Genomic DNA, 27299 nt, shown 5'->3' with positions numbered 1-27299 from the left:
ATTTTTGATGCTAGAAATAGTTTATTATTAAAAAAGAGTTAACGCGACGGTACGTGGTCCAGACAAAGCGCAAGCGGAGACTCAGCATCCGTTTTCCGAGCTTATAAAGTTATTTTCCGCGGATATACCAGGTATATAAATATGAAACCGGAATTTGCCCATGGATGGCCCTAGCTGTCAATGTAGTTACCGTCAAACCGCGTCATTGGCGCCATTTTCTTGTTTTGACATCTGATAAAGATTTTCAACTCGCAACAATACAAGTTTCATACAACAGCATAGTTTTTAATAGCGATGAACGTGTCGAATTTTGTGCCTGGAAACTACGATTTGCGGACAGCATTGATTTTCCGTTACCATTTGAAGAAAACTGCTGCGGAATCGCATCGAATGCTTGTCGAAGCTTACGATGAGCATGCTCTTGGTAAATCACAGTGCTTTGAGTGGTTTAAAAAATTCAAAAGTGGCGATTTTGACATGAGAAACGAAGAACGTGGAAGACCACCGAAAAAGTTTGAAGACAGCGAATTGCGAACATTGTTGGATGAGGATGACGCTCAAACGCAACAACAACTCGATTTGAATCAAGCTTTGCGTGAAAAACCACCGGAATATCAAAAAAGGCAACGCAAAGTGATTTTGCTTCACGATAATGCACCATCACACACAGCAAAACCGGTCAAGGAAACGATTGAGGCGTTTAGTTGGGAAATACTTTCGCACGCGGCTACTCACCAGACTTGGCTCCATCCGATTACTACTTATTCGCATCGATGGGACACGCACTTGCCGAGCGGCGCTTCACTTCTTACGAAAATGTACGAAAATGGCTGGATGACTGGTTTGCCTCAAAGGAGCAACAGTTTTTTTGGCGTGGCATCGACAAATTGTCAGAGAGATGGGAAAAATGTATAGCTAGCAACGGGCAATACTTGGAATAAAATATTTTTTATCATTTTCGTACAATAAACGTGTATTTTCTATATAAAAATTCCGGTTTCATATTTATATACCTGGTAAAGTTATTTTCTAGCATGCGCGAGTGACGTTTTATTCGCCGCCTACGTGTGCACGCGAGTTGAATATCGCAGATGAGAAATCGACGTCAGTAATCACATCGATCATTTCTTCGCGTTTCTCGATGGACAAACGGGGACGTAAAGATATGATACATTATGCGAAACGTCGCGAGATAATGTAACACAACGAGTTCTATGCGTAACCATATAAATCTATTTCCTCTCCTCGCGCCCTGCTACACACGTCGCATCGTTCTTCCTCTTTTGCGACTTTGCACACCGACGACGTAAATACGTCGGTTAGAGACTGTCGTGCCACCTAGCTCCACCGGAGGTGATGTCGAAGAATTTGCATTTTTATTGGGACCTTACATCCTACGGGAAAGACGCGGAGATATTGCTCGTTGCTCGTGACAGCCTCTATCAAAATCCACTCCCGCGCCGCGTGTACGTCGTCGCACCTGGCCGTAAAAATGGCGACGATTTGCGCGAGACCGCTCTCGCTGATATTTAACTTGGCTTCCAAAACTCCCCTTTCGGAAAAACAAGAATGATTCTAATACGATTGATTATTTGCCAAATTTTACGTTTAAAATAAAAGTTATGATGCAATATAAAATTAATATAAAAAAATAGAAAATTTAAACTTTGACTAATTTTCCCTCAGTATTTATTCGTAATTATTTTAGTTAACATGCCGTCTTTTGAATTTCGTGAAAAATTAATTTCGCTCGCAAATTAGATAGCGCGCGAAATCCCCTCCTCGCCATTCGTCTCGCCCATAAAACTTGGCAATTAATGTCCTCGCGTGGTACATCCATTTACCGTTTACAGTGCTGTTCGACGGCTCATGTTTGATTTACAGCGTTACGAATTTCCGCTCTGACCAGCGCATGCGAATGCGCTCATATATACAATATGTACATGTTATAGATTACTTAGACGCTGAACTTGATTGTGCCTCGGATTTGCGCTCGGTCTTGAAATTCCTCGTGATAATGACTTACGCACGCGCGCTCATCGCGTTAATCTAATTAATGTTATTGTCTCATCACGGAAGTTGAATCGATTTTTCGCGAGGTTGCGTTTAATTTTTAAACTTGATAAACTGTCAAGTCAGTCAACGCATATGAAATAAATCCCAAATATTTATTTTTCTATCAATATACATTTTTATATTGTTTATAAATCAGACAGTATAATTATGATAATTAAAAAACATAATTTAGAAAAATTTAGAAACATTTTTATCATAAACCCAAAAATCATACAAAATTCTATACAATTAAAGTGTATTTTATAGAATATAGTGTATTTATCATATCGATCACATTAGGATCATCACTAATCATCAATATCCATGTGGAAGAAAAATATCTGCCGTTTGAATTTTATTAAATATTTTAAAATTTCCATCCGTACAAATAAACGTACATTGTTATCCGAAATTTAGTTCGCGCCCGCGTATTCGACAGAATATTGTTCATTCGGCGTCACAATATTATCAAACAAATGAAACATATAATTGTGGCGATCACGTAGGCGGAAAAGAGCGATTTGGCTGTGTTGAAAAGATATTATCCGTGTAAATTGTATGACGCGAAAAAATATTCTATAACGGCGTTTCCAAAACGCTACCATATCGCGCGCATTAATACGCGCCAGCGTATACGACCGATGGCAACGGCGAGAAACTTTTTACAGGCATCGTGGTCAACTGGCAACAGTTGACCAAGTTTCGCGGTCATTTTGCGCCGCGACAAGAGCTCGCCGCGTCAGCGACAGAAGCGCGCGCGCGACTTTTCGAGCGTGGAAAACATTCGCGGACTAATCCGTCGGCGCGGCGTAGTGTATTCAGGAGTCCTGAAAATTATTCATGCTCCGTACTCGGCAGACACGATGTAAAACGGTTTTGGATGATAAATTATTAACGCTGTCGCGATCCCCCGACGTGGCGTGGAACGTGACGACCAACAGATACGAGACGTTTACTGTGAAAGCGCGGACGCCAAGTAAAGTTTCGAGGATCTTGTTAAAATAGATACGCGGCGCGTTGTGTCTCTCATTTGATCTTGATTCTTTTTTTTTAATGCATCTCGCATTTTATGCGAAACGCCATTCGCCAACTCGTATATATATATGCGACGGTTGAAACTTTGCGAGATCTCTAAAATGAGATTCATCGGTAACTTATAATCGGTAACGATCGAAATTAATAATGATTCATCGTCGCGGTGAATTACGAAGAAATATGACATTGCGGTCTGTTAAGGCGCGATCCAAGTGTCATTAAGCGTTCAATTAAAAGAGAGATAATTGCCGACGAGGCACCGGCAAAGAATTCCCAAGTCGAGAAAAGGATTCCCCGAAATGGACTTTCTCTCCTAGCGCTTCGCCCAATACCTATGTTGATCTCCTTTCAATGCGGCGCGCTTAATTGAATTTCGCTTGTCCAATCAGACATTCAAATTTGAAACCGCTCGCTTTTCTTCTCTCTCTCTCTCTCTCTCTCTTTCGGATGAAGCGCTACGGTCAGTAACTCTTTCCATCCCGTGACGGTTTGATTTTAATTGAATGCCGGCAGTCGCACAAAATATCGCTCGACGGGACGACGACATCGCGGCGGCGCTATCGATTTTCCCCCGATTAATTCCTAAAAGTAGCACCTGCCTCCGCGTGCGGCGGCGGCGGTATCGTTTGTCACCATACTCGCGATGAGGAGGAAATAGTTTAGGCCACTATTGCTCATTCATTTCCAAATCAAAGGGACCAAGTTAAATGAGAATCGAATGTGTTCTTCGAAAGGAAAAGTTTCAGACGAGTTAGCCACGCTTCGGCAAAAGATCGAAAGCCCGCGGAAACTGCCGTGACGTGAGAAAGAAGCAATTCGTGCTAGCAACTTTGCCGGAACTTGGGAAGCTCGATGAAAAATTTTCGATCACGTTGTATTAACAATCGTATCCCCTCGCGGCAGATCATCGTGTTATTAGGGAAATTTAATGATATGAAAGATTTAAGAGAGGAAAGAAAGAGAGAGAGAGAGAGAGAGAGAGTGACATAACGTCACGAAAATCCGCGTAAGGCAAGCCCTCTATCGTCATAGAAGCGAGGAAATAAAAGATTTCGCAATTCGAGGGAAGTGAAAGTTCGTCGTAAAGCTATCCCCATAATCCGCCGATCTCGCCTGACGCGAACCATGGGAATCTTCCGATGAGTCTAATTTCCCCGAGGAAATTCCCGGGGATTGGGAAAATCAGTGGCTCAATCGATTCGGCGCACTTCACTGGAGAGAAATTATTCATCCTCGATAAAGAGAGTAAGTCACCTAGCACGGCTAGGGGTAGGCGGCACCTGTGGAATGAGAATCGTTCGACACGAAAGATCAGACTATCCCCACCCACACCCCCGGGCACGGTCCCGGACATGTTAGTTACGTAATGCCATGAAAATACATTCCGTCTTACGAAATCGTGCCCGACATGGGCAACGTATTATTGTATCCTATTAGCCTAGATATCGAGATTCCCACACACACATATATATATATATATATATATATTAAATATTTTTCTCACATTAGCATATAAAATGATATCACGAGCTCTCAATTTTATACAATAAATATATGAACTGTGTATTATGTATTATCGATGATTATTCACATCGCATCAATTATATTATAATTCTCAATAATTTTGTCAAAATAATAAATAAATATAATTATCGCGAAAGAAAATTTCATAATGTATTTGTTAAATAGTTATATGAATGACTAATTTTTTTCTTTCGTATGCATTAGGCGTATAATATTGCTATTTTTTTTTCTTAAAAAGAAAAAAATACTATATAAAAAAGAAATTAAACATAAATAAATAAAAATAATAATAACAAAATGATCTCCTTTGTTTCGTCCATTATTATTAAATTACAGAAAACACAAATTATTAAAAAAGAGAGAGAGAGAGAGAAATAAAAACTAATATTGTACATAATTAAAAATGTTTCGTGAATGTTGAGACTCTCTAATGGGTTAATATGCGCAAATCGACGATCTCATTTATACAAAGTAGGCAATGCGGTCGCAGCTAGCAACGGGATAAGCGCACTCGTAAACCGTGACTTGTTTGCGCCCGACTACTTAGCGAAGAAAATTAAAAAGACGCTCTCGCCGGAGCAACCGAGCCGGAAGTAAGAGCACTTTGGCCTTTGTCGAGCGCTCGATCCATATTTTGAGGAGAACCTTAAACTCGCCTCGTCTTCTCTCACCCTTTCTTCTTCCCTTCCCTCCTCACGCGCGATAAAAAAGAAATATCGTTTCACCCGCCCGCACCGAAAAAGCAATTTTTCTCTCTCCGCCTTTGTATCGAGACGCTCGTTAAACGAGAGGCTTACGTTTCCTCTAGATGGAAAAGCCGGCGGACGGGACGACTCGGCAAATTGTGATTTGCCTATTCGGGGTGAGGATCGATCGTACGTAGGATACGACACGCTCGACGACAAAGCGATCCCGGCGGCGGTCAGGTATCGCCTGCCGGCGTATCGCGACCTTTTATCCGTAATTACGTTCATTAGCGCGTACCTCGGCCGATAACGAGCCAGAGTAAACACGACAAATCATAGCAACGCGGTCGGCATTAATTACCTACGGTTTAGCGTGGTCTCGACCAATAAGTCGAGACTTGCCGCAACCAGTCGATCTCCTTGTTCGTTAACACTATTAATGTGTTGCGCTTTCAAATGGTGTTACAAGTTTTTCTTCTCAATTTATCCGCTTATCGTCTTGTTACGAGATAGGGAGAAAGATCTTCTTTGCAAACAAGTGCAATAATCGTTAATATCAAATATCAACTCTGATAATAAAAATTCTTTGATTAAATTAAGAGCTATTAATGAAAAACTATATTGATGAAAATTCGACGACAGTCATTATTTATTAGAACAATTTAATCTAAAATATAACACAATTTTGACATAAATTAAAAATTTTACGTTTAATTTTTATTCAAATCTATTAAGAAATAAGTAATATCTATATACATTTCTTTAATTTTATAAGACAAATGAATAATTAAAAAAATCAATCTTTCGTGCGCAACTTTTCGTTCCATACGTTAATGTTTTTCATCATCGCGGATAAAATAATTATTTATTGTTTTTCCATTGTGTATGTTTGAAAATAATTTACAAAATCCACAAATTCGAATTCAAAGGTCCAGGTCAGGGTAACTGAAAGGGGTAATTGAAAGATACTGTAACCTTTGGCAATGGTAATTTCACCGATTCTCATTTAAATTTTTATCATCCCTCTCCCTTTCAATCGACTCTCTACCGGTTTCTCTAACTCTCTCGAACCACTCAATCGATACTCTTATCGTAGCTTCTCCCTTTTCTTCAAAGTTCGCGTATAGTATATTACGTAGTTAAGATTTATACAAACGATTTCTGGTTTATCATGCAAATTTGCATGATAAAATATCTTTTGCAGCGGGCCTTCGGTACAAAATGGATCGATCAATGAAACGCGATCGTCGCGTCGTTAAAATCTCATCCGAGGACTCTGTTTACTATTTTTACCACAACACGAGAGTATTCGCGATATTCCTGCTACAGGCAATTCCCATCCATCCGACTGCGTTGAAAATACCAAGTCGAGAAATGATCCTGGCATTGTACTTTTAAAATGTGTGATTGTAAAATAAAAATATCACACTGATCACAGTACATTAAATATCCTTTAATTGTTGAGGATGTGAAAATATTACTTTTAAAATATCCGCACTTCAATTTACGATTAGCAAAAAAATCTCTTGTTTATATATTTAGGAACGCGTCGCGTCAAGTTATTTCACGAATGATACGCGATTTTGCTTTCTTATAAAAAATACGAGGGGGAAAAAGAATATACGCTCGAATCCCTAAACAAAATCTTGCATAATTTCACATCGCTTTTGTCCTGGCGAATGAAATTCCGTCCATGCACGCGGATTCTTCCGCGAATGTGTGTAAGCGCGGCGTCTTTTCAGGGTGTGTGTGATCGGATCTAGATTTAAATTGTAAATCTGACGAAACGTAACAGGACCATGTGCGCACGCGGAACGGGTGTGTATGTGCGCGCTTCGAGGATGCAACAGGCTTCGAAGGAGTGCATAGGTGCACACGCGCCGATAAATCCTGTCTTTCTCCCAAATTCCGCTTATACCTTATACCACACTTTCGGACACGCACACACGCGCGCGACAGGACCAACGGAGAAAATGCGATATTGCAAACGACGTCGCGTCGATTGTCTACTCGAGCGGATAATCGGCCAGTCTGGCCAGTCTCGTGTGTATATGTATATATCATCGATATATATATGAGATGAAATGACCATTACTCTCTTCGATCTTTGCTTTATCGGCAATCAACTAAAGAGATGTTCTACTCCTAGGAACGTATAATTAATATTACTATATCATTAAAATACAGCCTGTCGCTTGATTCATCTTTTAGTAAATGATAGAGCGTTAAATAATTTTTCAGTCCTATTTCACGAAGCGGCATGAAAATTTTGATATTATCAGAGATGCAAAATTCTTCCCTATATAATGTATTGGATGATTGCACAAGTTCGTGCCCGATTTTCATAGATGGCATTAAGTTGCTGCATGGCGGAGTTCTATTGTTTTCGTGTGGTAATTGTTGCTTACACCGAATAGATGACGTTGTCTTATGTCAATTTAGCGTCAGTCATTGTTCAGATAAGTCCAAGTTTGTGCATAAGAGAAATCATTAAAAATGGAGAACGAAAGGTGCATTTGCGGCATGTAATGCTATATGAATTTCGGAAAGGCGTGAGTGTTGGGATTGCACGAAAAAATATTCAAAGCGTTTATTTGGACCGCGCTCCTGCTCTCCGAACAGTCAAAAAGTGGTTTGGCAGATTTCGAAATGGTGATTTCAACATGAAGGATCAACCCCGCTCTGGACGGCCTTCTGGCATTGATGATGACATTGCGCATGTCTTGGTGGAAAGAAACCCAAGGATTACAACCGAGGATATTGCTGAGAGACTGAACATCGATAATTCAACCGCTTTTCGTCATTTAAAAAAGCTTGGATACATTTCCAAGTTTGATACGTGGGTGCCGCATCTCCCGACTGAAAGGAATAAGCCGCAGGAAAACTGCAGGAGTCGCAATGGGAAATTCTGCAGCACCCGCCATATTCTCCAGATATTGCGCCTTCAGATTTTTATCCGTTCCGGTCTTTGCAGAATAGTTTAAATGGCAAGAATCTCAATTGCGAGGAAGCTGTCGAAAACCACCTTACAAACTTTTTTCAAGGAAAATCAAGTTCTTTCTTCAAAAATGGAATCGACAAGCTTATAGATGGTTGGAAAACCATTGTAGAAAAGAATGGAGACTATATAATTGATTAATAAAAGTGTCATCTCTAAAATATAATCTATTGAAGTTTATATTTAAATCGAATGAATTCAGCATTATCGGCAATCAACTAAAGAGATCTTTTACTCCTAGGAACGTATAATTAATATTACTATATCATTAAAATACAGCCTATCGCTTGATTCGTCTTTTAGTAAATGATAGAGCGTTAAATAATTTTTCAGTCCTATTTGACGAAGCGGCATGAAAATTTTGATATTATCAGAGATGCAAAATTCTTCGCTATATAAAATGTATATATGTATAAGGATATTGGCACGAGAAATATAGATCGACTTTATTTCGCCTCATCTCTGGCTCCGTTGAAGATCACCATCAAACACTTATCCGATCTATAAAAGCCTGAACATGCTTTCAAGGCATCATCTTAAGGTCGAATAACGTTAAAAACGCTACCACTAACACACGCAGCTTCGGAATCTGCGCATCGAGAAAGGATTTCAATCTTCGACGATGGATGCGTAATTCCCGTTGCTCAACACGCAATATTATGCAACCTCTCGGCAGAACGTGCGTAATAGTTACTTGTTTCACGAGTACGCCATAAAAATATACGCTATAAACACGGTAATATCATTGTATTAAATTTTAATTAACGCCTTTTATTATCGATCGTTTCATTAACCGTTAATCATCGATCGCGCATTATGCATTACGGTCGTAAATTATACGTAAATGCTTTATGTTACTTATGCTGTATCATATTTTTTCCGAATTACAAACTGTATAATCTATATACTGTATTGTATATCGTCGCGATGTAAGTCCCGCAACAATAATAATGCAATCGATAAAGCAATCGAAAAAACGGTCGTATTCTTGATTCGATGAACCGGGCTTACCGTTACGGGTATAATTTCCGATTATTCGCGATAAAACAATACAAAAGCTATATTGCTCCCATTATAACAGCAATTAACAGTCATTAACATAAACGTGCCGTTTAATGTATTCGACGCGGCCGTTTGAAAACGATGGGTTTAATGAGAAGTCAATATTTGAATCGCACGGTGTAGCAATATCACAAGCAACCCAAAATTTAATTTCACTAATAGTAACTACTATTATAAAATACATATAGTATGTCTCTGTCAATCACTTTTTTTTTTATTTTTTTGATAAATATAGCGAATACAAGTAAAAAATTATATATATAAAAAAATTTAAATAAAAAGAAATAATTGAAATAAATTATTTTTAAAATTTATATTCAGGCAAGTTACATTTTTGGTGTAAAAAATTATTTCTTGTGGATCTATATAATAGATCCTCTATGTTCTGGATTTAGAAATTCTTTACAAATTCCGAATTCTCCGAATTTTATCGGATTCGCAGAGACATTAGAGTTGTTGGGCGTAAAATCAAGCGATATTTTCCTAGAGACGAGCTCTTGTGCGGGTTATCGCTGGCGAGAAAAGAGCCGAGAATAAGACACCACAACGTCGCTTTGTTCCAGTCTCTCTCGAGTATAAACGAAACAATACCGGTAGTGTGTTCGATGCAAAGGTTCCACGATTCCCTGCTTCTGCTCGGCGTCCCCCGACTCTTCACCGAATCCTCTCTTTCACTCAAGCTAACTTCGAAGCTAACGAAGAACAGAAACTCGTGCAACTCTCGCGACGAATGCGCGCATGTTAGCCGGCCATGTGTGAGACCCATACGTGCGTCGTGTATGGGAAATGAATGAAGTCATTCTAAGCGTAACCAGACGGAGACGCTGTATATATATATCCGTAGTAAAAGAAGAGTCTCGATAAACGGATAACGCAAGAGACGCGGAAGTGACGATTAAAACAGCGAGTTATATCGCGCTCGCGAGAAGATAACCGTGTTCCGCTCGCCACACATGATAAAAGCAAGCGAGCTAATTCCGAATAGCAACGATATTAATGCCAAAATAATAATGTAGCTCCGCCGGTCTGCGTAGCCGCTGCGTTTCGACCTTAAGCCCCTCGAAACGAACGAATGCTCGGCGATGCGAAGGAAATACCCAATGGGAATACTTAACGTTACGAATAGCGCGTTAAATTCGCAGCAGCCATCACCGTCTGTCTGCAAAAGCGCATGCATATTGTATAAACGCGCCATCGTTTGATGCCATTTGCAAAGCTCGATTATTAATCGCGCAGTGGCGCAACATTTTTGCGCGCGTGTTCCAACGAATCGCGAGAACAATCGTGGCTTGTTAACGCGACCGATAAATGAAGTATTATAATGACGCTTCCCAATGCGCTGACAAAAAGCTCTTCTCTAGCTGCAAGCATCTTTGCATTCGCTATACACCGATGATCTACATGTACCATATTTTAAAAAGCAAGTACGACGATACAATATTATGTAAACAGTGATTAACACCTTCTATAATTCTATATGATGATTAATGATCCTTCCTGATGTCGAAACAGTGAAAGATAATTTACTTAATCAAGATTAGCGCTAAGTGATCTTGGAGCATTTAGCCCTTAAGGGAACATTGATGCGTTATAACTACAGAATTATACGCGCATTGGGAAAGCAATTCAAATTAATAAACGTGATTTATCCTCCTCTCTCTCTCCCCCCCCTCTCCTCTCTTTAAATTTAAACTAAATAATATTTGTTTAATTAAAAATTACTCTTCAAATATGTATGGGGTTTTCCTTTACGTAAATAAATAAACATATCTATTATTTGATTTTTTTCTAAAGTACATTTTCATAAAAATACATTTATGGATATGGCTGGATGTCGCGAAGATTTTTCCAATAATTAACGATCGACAATAGGAGGTTCTGACAAAGACAGGTATCACCTGTCATGATAAGAATCGCGAACAGATGACGTCATGAGAATACACGTATGGTAATCGTCAAGCATTATAATTACAAGGGCTAGATGATAAGGGAAATGGGCTGAATCGCATCGCGGATCGCTCAAAAACTCGTTTATGCAAAATTAATGATACTGCCCGGGAAAAGCAAGCGATCTGGTACCGGCATTTTTCGCTTAATCGCACCGGCCCGATTTCATAGCTAGATTGCCTTCTCTTCACAATACGAGAGTTGCTTTAACGCACGGGGATCCTGCAGCCTCTAAACTCTCGAAAATCATTTCTCGATTCGTTATTACGCAAAAAATGCACTCGCCCTTTTAGTATTTACGCCATCGCTATTCAAAGAAAATTTCATAAAAGCATTAATGTTTGAACTCGAGAGAATTGAATAGAGTAAATTGAAAGAGAAAGTGTTTTTTCATTTTATTTTTATATTTTTCACAGACTTTTATATATTAATATTAATGTGATATATTATTAACCCGTAATCAATATATTGTATTATGTGCAAACAGCCGCTGAGAGGATCAAGTTGCTTTTGTTAAAAAAGATTGAAATTCGTGAAATTTCGAAATAATAGCAATATATTTAAACAAACATATTGTCTAAAAACTGCGTTTACTGTACGTAACTGTTTGCTAAATCAATATTAATATCGTATAACGTAAATGAGAAACAAGCACAAAAATGCGAAATTAAAAAGTTTATTATAAAATCAAATTTCTGTATTAATCGCTCAAAAAAACTAAAAAAAAAAGAAAAGAAAAGAAAAAAATATATAGCAGCTCTCTCGCGCGGCCCGTCTGCGTGTAACATACGAGCGGGCGTGTTGGAGAGAAAGTTACGAGAGCGGAAAAAACCAGACGGGGAACGCGACCCGTCCCGTTGTGCACGCCGCATAATGACTCGATTGTAAATCCATGCCCGCGCGTTGCATCATTCATGCGGCCCGAGGGCGAGAGAACGCCATATTTGGCTCCGCGTCTCATCCGAACCTCTCTCCGCAGGGAGGGCTATTTGTTCATTAATCTTATAACGCAACAACCCCTCCCCTCTTTTGGATTGCGAGCGCATGTATTATCAATGCTGTGCGGCTACAAGCGAGCGCGCTGTGAATCCCTTATCTCGCGTATACGTGAGCGCATACGCGCTCGACGAATTGTGAAACAACACACGCGTATTGAAAAAAATGTTATCAATGTGTCGGGAAAAATGATGAAAAATTACAAAAAAAAAAAAAATGTTAACACTTAAAAATTCATTTATGTAAAACGCTCTGAAACAGTGTCGTATTACTTTTCAGAGTAAGATTCTTTAGTAAATTATATTTTTTGCAAACTTTATATATAATTTTTAATAGTTTGCTGTTATATAATGTTATAAGTTATTGGTAAAAAAAAAAAAAAATAGTCTCCATTCTTTATACAAAGAAGCCCGAGTAGTTTTGAGATACACTAATGACTATATGTAGATCATTGACAATGATGTAACCTGAATCCTAGACACCAATACAAATAGACCGACAAAGAGTCATTGTATGTTATCTACTATTTGCTAAGAGACAACCATCGTTAATTAGAGACTACATGTTCAATGATACAAAGACACGTTGTTTAGTAGCACGCCAGATATTTGATTATTAGATTCTTAGATTATGCGCGATGTAAATATATTTAAAAAAAAAAAAAAAAACTATATTTAACGTGGCTAAAATTTATATACGTCATTTTAATAATACGCGAGATTCGATTTCTAATTCCTAAAGTAATACATTGAAACATAAAATGTAAGACGCAGGACGTAGGTATACGCAATAATAAGACTGTCTCATCGAAACTGGGACGTATAGTAACCCTAGATATTACGTAATGATGTGCGTAATGGGTCATCCGAAAGGTTGCTCGACGAAATAAGACACGTGAACGTTCGCCAGGGATTATAAAGATAACGATGGGAATAATCTTTTCCATCTATCTATTCGGGAGATGAAATCAATTTGGAAATATAGAAATTTAATGTATTTGGAAAAAATTATTTTCTCGAAAAACACAGATTTAGAGAAAAAAGACAGATGACAATTTTACAAGACAAACATCAATTCTTTTCACAATGTGTTGTGATTGAGAAAATATTGTATGTAAAACAATATGTGCGCTTATCGCAAAAAATAACGTCTCGCGTGTTTCTTTTAAGCCTTTTAAAAGTTATTATTTATACGTAACAGACTATGGAGTTTTCTCTTCATCGCGCATGATAATAAATTAAAACACCTGTACTTTATTCGTTTTTTACAATGTAGGCGTGCCAGCTGATAAAATCATTTTAAAACGACAGTAAAGTTTATTTAATGTTGAAGAGCATGTATGTATGTAAACGATGACCGAGTTTTTCAACAAGAACAGATTATACGATGCCTATCGAAGCTTTTCTTATCAAAGAGAAAACGACTAATTCTAACTCTAGAGTTAATTTTGAATTAAAAAATGTCATGTCAATTTAAACTTTCGACTATCTTCTCACGATTATTATGTAAATGTAACGATAGCAATTATATTGCTAACGTCAATTCGCTCTATTATACATTATTAATTTTAATAAAATTTTATTATATTAATTTATATTAATTTCAAAGAAATTTTAAACAATACCGTTCAATTTAATAAATATAGTGCAGATTTTTAATACGATTATGCGTTTATATCAATAATACTTAACATTGCTGGTGCAACTGCAAGTTTAATCTCTAACGATTTATTGCGTAAATTTTGACAAATGTGTAGTTTTCTCCTATAAGAGATTTACATTTGAAGATTTATATTATGTACATAACAGCTTGTATATATACAATTTGAATTTGACAATTTGTCGAACATTAGTCTTTAGAGCGAGTATAATTAACGATATATAGCGTGATGAGGTAATGTTAGAAATAAAGAATGCAAGATATACAGAAAATTTGTCTGTAAAGAAGTTCGTATCAATTTTAGGGACACATCAACGTGTCTCATTTTGTGTATTATTCTAGATATGAGACTACGTCGCTATGAGGAGAATGCAAATATTTAATTAGCGTTACAACTGTACATATATAATTACAAGTATGTAATTATGATCTATTACTAAAAGCCAATTCGATAAGAAGCTATTTCAAATAAATAAGCGATGAGCAAGTGGCAAGAGACGCTGCTCGAAGGCTTCCCAATGTGACAACTGGCACATGTGTTCTAGATTACGAGACACACGTGTACGATAAACGAAATACAAATAAAATGATTCGCCTACATTTAAAAAAATATAAAAACAAAACGGGAAAATTTATACGCGAACATATTGTTACGAATTAATTATTATCATAAAATACAAACGCAATAAGTTCCCATGTCAAAGAGAGAGTACGTTCGCTTTCAAGTCCGAACTGATAATATATCGCGCAAATATCAGATTATGAAATGCAATTTTATATTTTAACGTACGCCATTTATGTATCACAGTTTTCAGAGCCACGAGAATCGTCACATGGGCGCGCAGCGATCTCTTTTCACCTCGCGACAGTTGTCCAGGTATCGCGCGCGATGGCCGAAATTTATCTCACGGTAACCAGAAACGGCGCTATAAAAGGGCAGAGTACTATACATTTGTACAGACGTACGCACGCACGCATGTGTGCTTGCCGAGTGCGAGTAGTACAGGTTGCGCGGCGCATTTTGCCGACGAGACTTTCTTCGTCACAATGAGAAGTGTGCCGAGGAGGGGAACAAGGGCCTTCTACAATGGCGTAACGCGAAACGGCACGAGCACCTATCGTGCCGCTAAGTGTATTATGCTTCCAGTACGAAGACTGCAACGAGCGAGCGAAGCCGTGTACAAAAACGGTGCGAAAGCGAGGGTTGGCATACCGTGTTCCATAGGACTCTCGCGCCTTCATCTCTCTCTCTCTTTCTCCTATTCTCCCGCCATTTCTTTTCCTCCTGCCTCTTTCACCGCATTACGTTGACGCGCACGAGTAAAGTCGATGACTGCCTCGCGTAGACCCATTTATGAAATTCATCGAGGTAATCGGTTCGATTACGCAATGATGTAAATAAATAAATAAATATATATATATATATATATACACACATGCATGTATATGCATAAGTTCGTGCCCGATTTTCATAGATGGCATTAAGTTACCGCATGGCGGAGTTCTATTGTTTTCGTGTAGTAATCGTTGCTTACACCGAATAGATGACGTTGTCTTATGTCAATTTAACGTCAGACATTGTTCAGATAAGTCCATTTGTGCATAAGAGAAATCATTAAAAATGGAGAACGAAAAGGTGCATTTGCTGCATGTAATGCTATATGAATTTCGGAAAGGCGTGAGTGTTGGAATTGCACAAAAAAATATTCAAAGCGTTTATTTGGACCGCGCTCCTGCTCTCCGAACAGTCAAAAAATGGTTTGGCAAATTTCGAAATGGTGATTTCAACATGGAGGATCAACCCCGCTCTAGACGGCCTTCTGGCATTGACGATGACATTGCGCATGCCTTGGTGGAAAGAAACCCAATTATTACAACTGAGGATATTGCTGAGAGGCTGAACATTGATAATTCAACCGCTTTTCGTCATTTAAAAAAGCTTGGATACATTTCCAAGCTTGATACGTGGGTGCCGCGTCTCCCGACTGAAAGGAATAAGCCGCAGGAAAACTGCAGGAGTCGCAATGGGAAATTCTGCAGCACCCGCCATATTCTCCAGATATTGCGCCTTCAGATTTTTATCCGTTCCGGTCTTTGCGGAATAGTTTAAATGGCAAGAATCTCAATTGCGAGGAAGCTGTCGAAAAGCACCTTAGAAACTTTTTTCAAGAAAAACCAAGTAAGTTCTTTCTTCAAAAATGGAATCGACAAGCTTATAGATGGTTGGAAAACCATTGTAGAAAAGAATGGAGATATAATTGATTAATAAAAGTGTTATCTCTAAAATATAATCTATTGAAGTTTATATTTAAATCAGGCACGAACTTATGCAATCACCCAATATATAAGAAAAACCTGTTTGACGATGGTTGTGTACACAGGCTCACCGTGTTTCACGTATGATGATCTTTGCCCTTCTTCAAAGAGAGACTCTTTATGGCGATCTATTACTCAACTATCTTTTCACATCTTTGGCGAGAATGCCTCTTGACTGCGCTCGAACTTTCTGTGTCACGTTGCTTTAATCGATAGATTAATAACAGTGGTAGCAAACCACGCACGTTTGATTGGTTCTGTCATTGAAATGGCGTTTTAGATACGAAACATTGATGGTACTTAATAGATTTAATAATGTATAGAGTATCGATATTAGAGAAAATTCAATTCAATCTTACGTTCCTTAATTACGTTCAAATATACATTATCTATATCGCTCATATATTATTTGTATTTTATATTTTAAGATAATATCGATAAGTATGTGAAACGAAGCCAGCGTCGTGTTCGACGCTATCAATTGACAAAAACCATATTGAATCTAACCCAATGTATCTCACGCGCAGTTTCGCGCGAACGGTTCCATCAATCGTGCACATCGCTGAGCCAACTTCCGAAATCCAAAACGCTTCGGTCGGAATATAAAAAGGGAACAGAGCTAGCGACGAATATATGCACACGCTGGAAAACAAAACGGCCGTTGACAATCCGTCATGCCGCAACAATGATTCCGCGCATGACAATCCCCGCATCCGGCAGCGGTCAAATTCGACGAAAAGCGTGGAAAAGAGAAAGGTAGAGAAGAGGGGAGAGAGAGAGAGAGAGAGAGAGAGGAGAACCGGATTATCTCATGGACGATCTACTGTATTTCGCAAACACCGCGAGGGCCTTATCCGTTATCCGTAGCCGCTCGTCGATCACGCTCGGCGAACCGGTAAACCGCGCGAAACCGCCGAGCGACGCAGTTTCTCAGTGCGGAATTATTTCGAGCGCGAATGACAAAAGAATAGAAATGTTCAAAAAAGACTCAATCAATAATCAAACAATTGTTTACTTTACAGATTAAATAATATTTCGATATTTTATAAAGTAATACGAAACGCGAAAAGTACAATATATTGGATGATTGCATAAGTTCGTGCCCGATTTTCATAGATGGCATTAGGTTGCTGCGGAGTTCTATTGTTTTCGTGTGGTAAAAACCGAATAGATGACGTTGTTTTATGTCAATTTAGCGTCAGACATTGTTCAGATAAGTCCATTTGTGCATAAGAGAAATCATTAAAAATGGAGAACGAAAGGTGCATTTGCGGCATGTAATGCTATATGAATTTCGGAAAGGCGTGAGTGTTGGGATTGCGCAAAAAAATATTCAAAGCGTTTATTTGGACCGCGCTCCTGCTCTCCGAACAGTTAAAAAGTGGTTTGGCAGATTTCGAAATGGTGATTTCAACATGGAGGATCAACCCCGCTCTGGACGGCCTTCTGGCATCGATGATGACATTGCGCATGCCTTGGTGGAAAGAAACCCAAGGATTACAACCGAGGATATTGCTGAGAGGCTGAACATGGATAATTCAACCGCTTTTCGTCATTTAAAAAAGCTTGGATACATTTCCAAGCTTGATACGTGGGTGCCGCATCTCCCGACTGAAAGGAATAAGCCGCAGGAAAACTGCAGGAGTCGCAATGGGAAATTCTGCAGCACCCGCCATATTCTCCAGATATTGCGCCTTTAGATTTTTATCCGTTCCGGTCTTTGCGGAATAGTTTAAATGGCAAGAATCTCAATTGCGAGGAAGCTGTCGAAAAGCACCTTAGAAACTTTTTTCAAGAAAAAGCAAGTTCTTTCTTCAAAAATGGAATCGACAAGCTTATAGATGGTTGGAAAACCATTGTAGAAAAGAATGGAGACTATATAATTGATTAATAAAAGTGTTATCTCTAAAATATAATCTATTGAAGTTTATATTTAAATTGGGCACGAACTTATGCAATCACCCAATATATTATATAATAAATATAGTACATAATATTCTATTAATAAAATAAATATAATATATTTAGTATCCAAAGCCGGATATATATCGTTAGCGCTAAATACAGCCGATCAATTTTCAATCCTCCCCGAAATGACACAAATTGCGAATTTCACGCGAAGCGTAAGAGAATCAAACCGATATTTAATACTAGATGTGAGATAGGGAAGCAATATATATTGTATATTGAATATCATTTGTCGTCTTTTAGTAAAAATTTACTCCCCTGTCGCGTATATAAATTTCATACGAAGGTGACGTATTTCAACATTCCAATCCGTTCCAATCCATCACAGGATCCGAATCGATGCCGGGAGTTGTCCCGCGATCGAAACACTTATGCGAATAGAGGAGACGGCGCGCGCGGGACTCTGGGCATCGAACGCATCGACAAATAAGCGGCCGCCGATTGCGCGTTCTCACGCGGAAAGCGCGCGCACGCAACGCACGCACAGGCAGCCAGGTATACACCGCAAAGGCCGCGTTGTGCCGCGGCGACAGTCGAGGGTTGCGTCGACAACCCACGCGCGATACCCGGTATTGTAGAGGAAAGTTCAATGCGCCTCGGCGACTATGACGGTAGGAGAGCGAGGGGGACGACCGGGGTTTGAAAATAGGGGAAGAAGCGATGGCCGGGGTGGAGGAGGAGGAAGAGGGAGGAACGGGCGGGCGGTGAATGCAACGATGCACCGCGTATGAATATGCACGATAAACGGGACAGAGTGTGTCGCTCCGAAAGAGACTGAAACAATTCCGCGCGGCGGAAACTGCGTTCCTTTGTACGGCACGGGAATCGTCAAAGGGACAGTGGAGATTAATAAAAAAAAAGAGGAATAAAAAGATGGAAAAGGAGAGAGAGAGAGAGAGAGGGATCGTCTATCGGTCGGTCCGCATAATCGATATTCGTTTTATGCAGATGCAACGTTTCCGGCTGTTGGACGAAATGTGGGCACTTGGGCACAGAGAGCGCGACCTAGATATCTCGCGCTCACATATCATCAATATATTCTATTCTTTGTCTATTTTCCATTCTTGTGCGTATGGAGTTTGTTGTAATTATCTCTAGTCAATGACGGATTGAAAACTATTGACCGGCTTTTATCGCTTACAGGTTATCGCCGTTTATTCTATCGCGTCCGTTCGACTCGATCTTTCGTAGCGCGCGTTACATCGATGGAATCATGCTGATGACTCAACGGTTACAAAGTTACACGATCGTTCCAATTATGATGATGTTTATCGTGTGAAATTTTTAAACACTAATCCGATTGGCACGAGCGCGAATACAAAGAGCTTAGCTTTCTCTATTTCGTACTTAATGGACTGGTTAAATACATTCCTTAACAAATTGATAGTGCACTTCATTGATAGCGCGCCTTATATATATCTTTTTTTCAGTAAAGAAAACTAATATATTTTTTCCACATAAAACTCAAATCTTGCATTTATAATATTGAATTCAATTATCGTAATGCTCGACATTATAATAAAAGAAGTCTTTCATATCTTTCACATTTCTTATTATATTTTATTGCGTCATTTCAATTTCGAGAGAGAGAGAGAGAGAGAGAGAGAAAGAGAGATCGACCACTTTCCGAACAAGCGGTCCATCGTCACTGGATGCTGCGACTGTATTTCCGGTACAGCGTCTATTTTGCACCACCCACTCGCCCACTATCTGCTGCCTTTACCGGAGCTACGATATTCTACTTCAGCGTTCAGCATCTGCAGGGAGCATAGGCGTCGGAGTCGCGTTATATACGATTACGCGGGAGAGGCACGACAAGCCGAGACACGGAGGACGGAAAGTCGATACTATGGGAGAAGGATACGCGTCTCGGCGGCCCATCCTCTCGTCGATCGACGACCGATATATCGACGCGCTCTCGCGCCCAGAGAGCGTCGACCTAAGCTTGCCGATCGTGTTTGGTGCCTCGGGAGAGTTAATGGACCGACTGCGATCGGTAGTACACGAGCGAGATTAATTATCGGCTGAGGGGGAAAGAGAGAGAGAGCGTTTTACAAGCTCGGTGGTTTATAGAATTTTAGTCATTATATATGTGGGAAAAAATTCCTCGATAATGTTAAACGAGAGACTCAAAAGATAATTATTGCCCTCAATGACGCACGCGAATGTCAATAGCCATTATCCGATTAAATAGAAATGGCAAGAATTCTGTGTGCATTTATAAATAAGAATATAGTCTTCCATTTTTATCGCATCGCTCTTAAATCCGATTAATTTTAAAGATTTTAAATTTAATATTCCTCCGAAATTATTTCTGTATTCTCGATTTATTCGAGTTTGCTTCGTTAAAAAGTTGCTTTGAACTTAAGGTGAGAATCAATGTTTCTTCTCGATAGACATATGTAATAGGAATATATATATATAAATTGCATTTTTGTATAAAAGCATTTTCTTCTTAATCTTTTAAAGCAGAATAATCTCTGATTTAATGTCGATTACGATATATTAATTAATAAGTCAATAGCGCTTTAAACTGCGGTGCACATATACAAGTAGATTTATGCTAATCAAAATATGCGAGATATTTATAAATCCACTTTCGCTATTACTATCGATAATCGTGGTAATAATAGCGATGGTGTGATTTAGTGACTTTTTATGTTTAATTTCTCTGTAAAATGTATTGTATATAAAATATTGATATTCCGAAAAGGCGTAATTCAGCAAATTAGAGAATAATTATTATCGAACGAATCATTGAAAAAGAAGCTGATCGAGCAACTCGATTCTATATATACTCGACATTTATAAATATTATATAATAGCGCGTATCTATTATAATTAAAAATATATTTCATGGTTAAAAACTTTTCATATCTTTCTTCTGACATTCTGTATCGGCAAACGAACCACATGATATATAACGTTACTCTTCGTTTCTATGCTACTCTGTTTACACAGATTGCGATCATTAATGCGAAACAATTCGAAGAAAAAGAGATAAAGGAATATTCAAAGCTATAAATCAAAAGCATTTTTTCATACCTATCGTCATCGTACGCGTATCAATATGGCGTAGTAGAGGTGCTGCGTGTTTCGCGTGCGATATTACGTCCAAACAAGCGACGTATCAAAGATAGCTCACAATCGCGTCGCAGCTACGATAGCATTTTCAACGCGACACCTGTGTCATCGATCAACAATGTCGACTCGATTGTAAAGCGAATCGTTATCGAGACGCGACACAGTCCTATTGGCGAACATCGTCTCGCGGCATTAAATAACGGCCATTAACATTCCATTTGCATGCGTAGCAGGAGCATGACTAACGACAGACGGTAGTCTCGTTAGTATCATCGAGGAGCGACGAGTCGTTCGAGCGATATCCGAAGGATCGTCGGGAGGAAATCAATGAGGTTTCATGGCCGTTCCATTTTTTTCTTACGTACGCAACGGCCGTCTGTAATCAATTCAGCCTTTAGCGGAATTAGCGACGGAAATAGCAATACCCTCCAACTCGGACCGAAGAGCCGATCAATGGTACGCTTTCTCTTCGCCTCGGCTCCTCATCGCCGAGCTATTTTTGCGAGAGAAGCGTAACGGCCGCAAGCGTGCAGCACGTCATTGAGTACAATTGGCCGCATTGTCGTAGGGAGCACGCGGGTCACGCGACGTCAAGCTAGCGCATGAACCATGTGTCATCGACTGTGTAATCCGTGCTTTGACGGATCTCACGGAAATTCACGTTCGCGATCGATAAAATAAAAGAGTTATTTTAAAATTAAATATTAATTTTAATAAAAAGACAAGATCCAAGAAAGTCTCTCAATATTTTACATTTAAGTATATTTTTACGCGCGAATAATTCTAAAGCCGAAACTCTTGTAGAAATAGTGCGAAAGACATAAAAATATTCACCGTCACGTTCTAACAATCTGTTAAATTAATTAATTAAAACAACTGCTGCACGTGCAAGATTACACAGCTGCGTTCGACAGTTGACTTTATAATGGCAGGCATGCTAAGAACGCAATATTACAGATGAATCTTGTAGTAATAGCGAATAAGATTACTAAATATATAAAGAAAACATTATGTATGAAATATATTTGGGATATTGAAATGAAATCTTTACGCGACAAGTAATATATCCATCCATGTGTAATTTCGCGATTTTATTAGTTTAAATTCGATACTGACTCATATTGAGACGGCGAATAAATCTGTTCGTCTAAAATATGAATATCTCATCATTAATTTTCTAATGAAAATTCTGACGATATCTCCAATAGTTTCCAATACAATATCCCTATTAATCAATATCAATCGATATAAATATTCATACGATCATGCATGTTTATGACAAGATCTCGCGGTAAGAACGTGCTTCGCGTCGCTTTACGTTCCCCGGAATCGCGTGTATCGAATGAAATCCGTGGACGATGAGTAAGAAGCAAAATCCGTTTGGCAAAACGGAGCGGTGAAATACGCGTCGCGGCAGGACTTTACGGTTTCTTCATATTACGAACTAGACTCGTTTCTTCGTGCCAGTCTCGCGTAAAGTCCTCTGAACTGTCAGCGTTAGAAGGCGATATAATCGGGTATCGCACCATAGGGCGACACTCGTTTGCATCTCAAACGGCATCTCGAACGAGACAGTGGCTCTCCAGCGAGAACGAGTATCGATCGTAAATCGCACCGACTTATTCTCGTCGTAAGAACGGACATGGCGTATCTTACGGGGATCGAATCAACGGAATAATTCGACATCGGCGAACGCCGCGACGCCGCGCCGTGATGAACGAAATTTATCGCGGCCAGGTGTGACCCGCCCCACGGCTTCGCTATCTCGGTCCGAATGGACCGATAATTTAACCGGTCGATAGCGGCCGGATAACGAGATTAGTCGGATCGAAAAACACGCTTGCTAAAAACCGGCACACGGTGAATGTCGGTCGCTCGTTGACGTTGACCAGAGCGTAAACGCGCGTGACTGTTTTGCGAGAGGAAATAAGAGACGCTAACAGCAAGCCGGCTTTTCGGTGTAATGGCGAATAATTGTGTTTACGAAACTCTCCTGGAATAGTATCGTTATATGTACGTATTGCGTGACAGCCGCAAACTGTAACGGTATACTCGGAGTATGAGGCGAGTGCGAGCAAAAACGAGATGGACGAGGAAAAATCAGAAATTTCGCATACAAAAGCGCGAAAACGCGCTTCGGGGGAATAACGATTTATCCGGGTCGAATTTCGCAAATATTACATACTACGGGAACGGTCGCATTTCCCGTGCTAATTAAAGTAGCGCGTAATTGAAAAATTTTCGGATAAAGCACGTGCCGGGGTTAAACGTTCGGCCGTAATTCCATCGATTTTACGTCAAGCGATGCGTAATACGAGAGTAAATCGAATTATTCGCAGAGCGCATTGTTTTATTTCAGCGAAATGAAATGATAAATCGATCGTGTAAGACATCGTGTGCTGAAACATTTAATAAATTAAATTATTGCTTTTACGCGCGATACGAAAATGTTTACTCAAACAGATTTTAACGCCAACGATATTCGGGTCATAAATTATTCCCGTGCACAACGATGCGATCAATTGAAATCAATCCGGCAAAGCGAAATAAAATCTTTGGCTAATTTAGGTGATTTCAGGACAAAGTTAAAATTCTCCACGTACATGGAAAACGAGATAACAAAAATAGATATGTGCCATATGTCGCCATGATACTCGCGGAAACAACGCGAATTCAACATCTGCAAATAAAATATATATCTCTATCCCGTTTACAAAATCCTATCGCAAAACACCAGAATCGTCTCATCGTTAATACGAGATTAATAAATAAATATCTGAATAAATGAAGCTCGCGCGAATCCGATTGCATTTCGTACAATCAATTTCGTTCCATCCTTACTTTGCTGTTCTCTTATTTAAAGACGTCCAGTTCGACTTCTGTCTTCGTCTCTGTGGTGACTTTTGACCTTCCGTTTAAGAGAGGTTTCGTCCTGCGTAAAATATTCACAGGCGAGACTTTTGCACCTGGACACAGGTGTCCTAAAAAATACATTCGTCACAGAGACGAACGAAGGGGAAGAGAAGAAATAAGAAGAAAACCGGGTCGCGAAAACGGCGGATTAACCTTTTGCCGATCACCTCAGTAATCGACCTCGATGAACCATATGACGCTGTGTGTGTGTGTGTGCCGCGATTCTAAATTTAAGAATTGGACCGTAGAATTAATCTTCGACAGCTAACAATAAGAACAAGAACGTCTTCGTGTTGAGAAGGACATTGTCCCTACTTAGTGTAACCAGCGAGATGACACATGACATTTTGACACGATAAAATTATTTCTATACACGACGAGAGAGTCGATTCCTTCCTCTTAACCCGGTTATATTTCTTAATCTCAGATAAATGTGCATTTCAATTTGCGCTTTCATCTATGCCGATGTCGATGTACTCTGGTCGATATTAACCTAGAAATATCAGGTAGCTTATAACTGCTACGATTTTTCTGCGATACGTTGTTGGTCGAAATAAATTTCTCGTCGCACATATTCGCCTTCTCTTCATTGCGGGATGTTTTCCGTCTAACTCGGTCGTTCTCTCGCGAGACGACCGACAATTTACTGCCGTTACGCGATCCCGCGTAATATCACAGCGACCATATAAAAACCCGAACGCTCTTCCGCGACGCGGAAACTACCCCGTGACAAAGTCTACCGCAAGACAAGAAACTTTGATGAGACTCTGGCTTCTCGGCAGTTTCTCTCCTCGAATCGCCGCCATCGAGATGATTTGGCCAAATCAAGAGCGGCAGTTGCAGCGGCGCGGAGTTCCAACATCCCGAAGAGATACGTAGAAGGGGAAGACGAAGTTTATGCGAGGATTTCTCGAGTACTCTCTCGCTACACCGTATTTACCGATATAGCACCGAGGCAAAATTTCAAGGCGCGTTAAGGAGGACGTTAAGATATTAAATCCGAGAGCTACGTCGGGGGCTTTTGGGTTCTCAACTAATTATGGAGTTGAGCGCAACCTTAACCTCTCTCTCCTCTTTCCTCCCATGCCGTCCCCAGCGCGCCCATCCTCCATCGCGGACCCGCTGCCAGCCACCCTCTCGGAGCCACCCTCCTCCTTCCTGATCCGCAATTGATTTAAGATTTCACCCGCAGCTGCGCGGGTGCGAAATTAGATGGAAAATTTGCCTAGCCTACCTTAGTTACGCTCGTGCCGCCTCCTTTTCTATTGGTGATGCAAGGTAGATACAAGAATATGGGAATCTGACTGAAACATCAGCGAGATGTCCGGGAAATCTTTGCATGCAACGGTAGCGTTCTCCTACACCTTTGCGAAGAACGTAACGTTTTGGCGATTGATTTACCTGAAACAAAAAGAAAATTAAAAATATGAAAGATTAGCAAAAAGATTGCAAATATATAAGTCTTAATTATAATATTAATCGATTGAAATATGCAATTAATTTAATCAAATATGTATAGTAATATATTTAAAAAAAGATTTCTGTTAGATTTTATGTGCGTGATAGCTTAGAATAATTTATGTAATAAAATTATACACATCTAAATAGAAAATAATAAAATATTCTAATATAGAACGAGAGACATTATATGAAATAATGGTAAACAATTCTGTCTCAAATAAAAATGATACGTCGTGGCAACTATAACGAACAAGGAAATAATATCGCAAGAAGCTTAATGATATAGTTGACGAGATTATTAATATGAATAATGTCTTATATATGAACAGCAAGTATACATTAAACGCATATAACCGTGAGTTTATCTCTCGTTGCAGTAACAGACGTCGGTCGTAGAGAATAATTTATAGTAATATCGCGGGGATAATGAAAGCGCGAGACAAGAGAGAGAGATAGAGAGAGAGAGAGAGAGAGACAGACAGACAAACTTTGGCAAAGTGACAGTCCACAACGATTTATAAGGTATTACGTTCTCTAATGACCGATTTAGGTAAATGACCCGAATTCCTTAGTAAATCTCCAACGAGAGAGGACTCTGAGAGTGGGGGCTCTTGGGTTAACTTCCGCTTGGTCGCCCCAATTATCCGGCGTGTTCTAATGATCTAAACGATTGCACCACGTGTCGCTCCGCGTTAACCTAGGTCAGTGAGGATAGACGACGATCTTGACGAGCAGCGACGAGTTTGCGTTGTTTGTGCCGGAGGGGGGAAAAAAAAAGGAAACGGGAAACGAGCGAATTACGAGCGTAATTTCTGGAAAGCTTTTCCAGATAATGGGATTCTCAGGATCTAATAAAGCTTTTCTCTTTCTCTCCTCTTTTTTATTTTACCACCTCTTGACACATCGAGTGTATACTTGGCTAATATTTAAAAACACAACCTTTGTAAAATTCAATAGTAAACATGGTTTTCTTAACGCGGTTATCAAGATCTTCTCCATATAAGAATATATTGGGGATCGTGCAATGACAAGATAAGCAAAGGAATATTCCGATAAATGATAAGTAACATAGTTCGACAAATATTACGCAACCTTGGCATATCTCCATATCTTTCCTCGATATCTTATCGCGTCGAATAATCTAAAACGCCGTGGCAATCAAGCGAAATAATGTACAAATTATCACAATCTACTCTACTCCCCTTCGATATTTATGTTAAAAATAATTAAATAATAAATAACTAATCCAAAATTTTAATAAGAAAATTTTCGAAACGAACCTTTTGTGAAAAATCGATATAATTAATTGTTTAAGTCTGTCTTAGATAATAATAATAAATCTAACTCGAGCTTTTATAGCAATTTATATTTTCACTACAATTTTTATTAACACTCCCTTTTCGAAGAAGAATAAAAATATAATTATACAATCATAAAATTCGCTCGAAATTTAATTTCTAGATAGGCGCGAATGAGGTGCGCAAAGTGTTTTGAGCTATAAATATTAATTCTGTAATTGGCCTACAAAATGATTTACGCGGCTCGTAAAAGTATCCTGGCGATTATTTATATCACGCGCACGTCTCCCCAGTATC

The 27299-nt window shown here is 39.3% G+C and overlaps 1 protein-coding gene across 5 annotated transcripts in view; it reads right to left on the bottom strand.

The window, feature by feature from the left end:
* The window catches only part of LOC138941845 (Krueppel-like factor 6), a 331103-nt gene that overhangs the window by 190596 nt on the left and 113208 nt on the right, over nucleotides 1–27299 (bottom strand). For 3 of the 5 annotated variants that reach the window (XM_070311736.1, XM_070311738.1, XM_070311737.1), the window contains exon 3: nucleotides 25478–25644. The exons of the other annotated variants lie outside the window; for them this stretch is intronic. The gene's annotated coding sequence lies outside the window, so the exon portion shown is untranslated. The remainder of the gene's footprint in view (nucleotides 1–25477; nucleotides 25645–27299) is intronic. 5 annotated transcript variants of the gene reach the window in all.

Source organism: Polyergus mexicanus, unplaced genomic scaffold (assembly GCF_030449975.1).
Source record: "Polyergus mexicanus isolate NDT 795.1 unplaced genomic scaffold, iyPolMexi1.0 SCAF_20, whole genome shotgun sequence".
In the NCBI taxonomy this organism is placed as follows: Eukaryota; Metazoa; Arthropoda; class Insecta; order Hymenoptera; family Formicidae; genus Polyergus; species Polyergus mexicanus.
Note: the sequence above shows the minus strand (reverse complement) of the source record. Positions and strands in the feature narration are given on the sequence as shown.